This window comes from Coffea arabica, chromosome 7e (assembly GCF_036785885.1).
Source record: "Coffea arabica cultivar ET-39 chromosome 7e, Coffea Arabica ET-39 HiFi, whole genome shotgun sequence".
Lineage (NCBI taxonomy): Eukaryota > Viridiplantae > Streptophyta > Magnoliopsida > Gentianales > Rubiaceae > Coffea > Coffea arabica.
In genome coordinates, this window is record NC_092323.1 from 31,193,175 (window position 1) to 31,196,463 (window position 3,289).

Consider the following 3,289-nt stretch of genomic DNA (forward strand, 5'->3'; position numbering starts at 1 on the left):
CAAAGCTGGAAAATTTCGAGCAGCCTTACAACCTACAAAAACAAAATGAGTCTCAGCTTGTTTTGAACCAGAAATTGGACACATAAGCAATGGAACGTCATTAATTAAGTGGTAAGAAGGTGTTGAATAAGAGTTAAATGCAAAAACTCCCTGTGACACGCGATTCCTTCCATCAATCGATTCAACTTGAGACTGCATTGATGGCTCTTTACATTTTCCTTCAAAATCTGCATAGGAAATACATGTGTGAGGATGGAAATAATGCTCAAAAGAAGGTAAAGATGATGAATGAACCATGGGTAACAAACAAGAATAGAAATATGGAGTTCGAATTAATTCTCCATTGGTGCGGACAGATTCGGGTTGTTCCATGAAGTGATACCAAATAGATCTATCTCCTAGAAGACAAACTCCATGGAAGCTAGTGAATTCTACAAGCAACTTTGGAATGGAACATTGCATGACTAACTTCACTCGACTTCGCTCAATCCGTACAAAAGCAGAAACACTAAACAAGGCAAAGTTAAGTTCGTTAGGAAAACGATAAACACCCGCCTTCCCATGCACAATCAGCTCACTTGATGCTTCACTCATCTCCTCAGATTTTTTTACCTCTTTTTCAATCTCACATTCCTCAACTTTTACCTCAAGTGCACTCTCACCACCATACTCAACTCGCTTTTTTTCAAGTTTTTGTTGGAGGAGAGTTGTTGACATGTCTCCTGCACTCAACTAACTCCTTCATCTATGGATAAAGTATTTGCATGCTTTGTTGTCGAATGAACCTCCTCCCTTCTCCTTGAATATAATGACTTTGAAGAGGTAGGTTGGACGTCAGGATGAAATTGTGGGGAACCCCTCCTCTTGACATCCTTATTCACCATTCGGTCAAGGCGTCTATGAAGAGGCTCGAAAGCTTCATCCAAACTCTGCTTGAATTCTTCCATCATGGCCACCATGTGTAGTTTAAAGTCCATTGTTTGGTCACCAACTCCACTAGACATGCTTAGGTAAACCTGCAAAAGAAAATAAGCAAACGACTTCTACTCTCCTTCTTTTTTTTTTGGAACAATGTATAGGTCACTCACGCTTGTGTTTCACTCAAGTGTATCACTCTCTAATAGTCTCACCAAGCAATTCTTGGCTTGCTAGTTGCTCGAGTTGGACAAATTAGGCGTCACCGCAAGGTACGTTCTTGACTAGTCAACAAGTGACACAAGATAGCAGCAAGGAATGGAGGTGAATGAAGGCCTAGACGCGATCTAAAACTCAGATTAGGACTAATGATTGAAAAAGAAGGCAAGACAAAATGCCTTCAAGGCTGAATTTTTGAAAATCCTAGAAATACTCTACCCGACAACCCAAAATTCTGGAATTTGCGGAGCGTGCTGGTCCTCGGCCTTTTGGTCGGGGGTTTGGTGGTATTTTGGTTTTGCTTTGGTGTTAGTCAATCAGGTCTTGGACCTCCGCTGAGCTGTCGAGGGTCTCGCTGCCCGGTCGCGGAAGCAACTTAGGATCTTAGAGGACACGTTACGGAATCGACGGAGTTGAACCCAAACTCGGACCACTCAAGAACGAATTCAACGGCAGAGGATGCCACAATCAAGTGTATTTGCTTGATTGATAAGTCAATAAACAACCTAGGAACCACACTAGGATGTTCAACTTAGCTTTCACAAGCTAGAGGAATTTGGCTTAATGGAAGACGAAATTCTGGAATTTTATTAATAACATCGCAAAAACTAAATGTACCATCAGCTTTAGGGCTATTTATAGCCTTGACTAAACCTAATAAAGCTTGGAAAGCATGAAGGGAAAATCGGCCAGCCCATTGGGTCTCTCTTGGCCGAAAGCTAACCTACTAATTAACTAGCTTAATGACTAGCTAAAGCACTATTGGACCTAAGGCCCACATGGCCGAAGCTAAGCTCAACAAGAGCTACTTAATCGAGGCCCAATCCTCCCTTTGAGGCTTGCTCATTCGTATCATTCCCCTCCTCTTGAAAAGGATTTGTCCTTAAATCTTGGGAAAAAGTGGTACTCCATGCAATGTGGGAGCGAGATGAATGAGCACCAGCCACGTCACATGTCGCTTGGACAACCTCGTGATGCTCTTGAACAAGGACATTCGCCAAGACAAGAAACACCTTTGTATAAAGCTTGTGAAAATTCCATGTAGCACTCCAAAACTCTCTCATCAACCCTTGGTCGTTTGCATGTCAAATTCAAACCCATAAAACAAATCACACAATTAGTATATGTAGGGTTAATACTACTTGACAACTTACGTTTCACATGCACTAGATAGGGATCTTCATGATGACTCTCATTCAGCTTAGAAAAATCTTGAATCTGATTGTGCAAGGTAGTATAATTCGGCCCTAGTTGTTGCTGATTTGGCACTACTTGCCCATCTGGAGATAGAGCAATGAGCCATTCATGTTGCACTTCCGTGGAAGAATGAACCAGTGAGGTAAAAACAACATTCGGGTCTTGATTGACACACTTGTCTGCATCACCCAACATAAGTGGCAGCAATGAAGTGAAGGTCACACTCCAGACGAGTCACTTGAATTTGCGCCAGTTTGAGTTGATAAGATGATCTCATGGTGACCAGCTTTTGGATGTATGAATATGCATGGAAGATTACAAGCAGCTGGCACAAGCATGAAATCAGGTTGCAACTCTTTAATCAAAGCTGGAAAATTTCGAGCAGCCTTACAACCTACAAAAACAAAATGAGTCTCAGCTTGTTTTGAACCAGAAATTGGACACATAAGCAATGGAACGTCATTAATTAAGTGGTAAGAAGGTGTTGAATAAGAGTTAAATGCAAAAACTCCCTGTGACACGCGATTCCTTCCATCAATCGATTCAACTTGAGACTGCATTGATGGCTCTTTACATTTTCCTTCAAAATCTGCATAGGAAATACATGTGTGAGGATGGAAATAATGCTCAAAAGAAGGTAAAGATGATGAATGAACCATGGGTAACAAACAAGAATAGAAATATGGAGTTCGAATTAATTCTCCATTGGTGCGGACAGATTCGGGTTGTTCCATGAAGTGATACCAAATAGATCTATCTCCTAGAAGACAAACTCCATGGAAGCTAGTGAATTGTACAAGCAACTTTGGAATGGAACATTGCATGACTAACTTCACTCGACTTCGCTCAATCCGTACAAAAGCAGAAACACTAAACAAGGCAAAGTTAAGTTCGTTAGGAAAACTATAAACACCCGCCTTCCCATGCACAATCAGCTCACTTGATGCTTCACTCATCT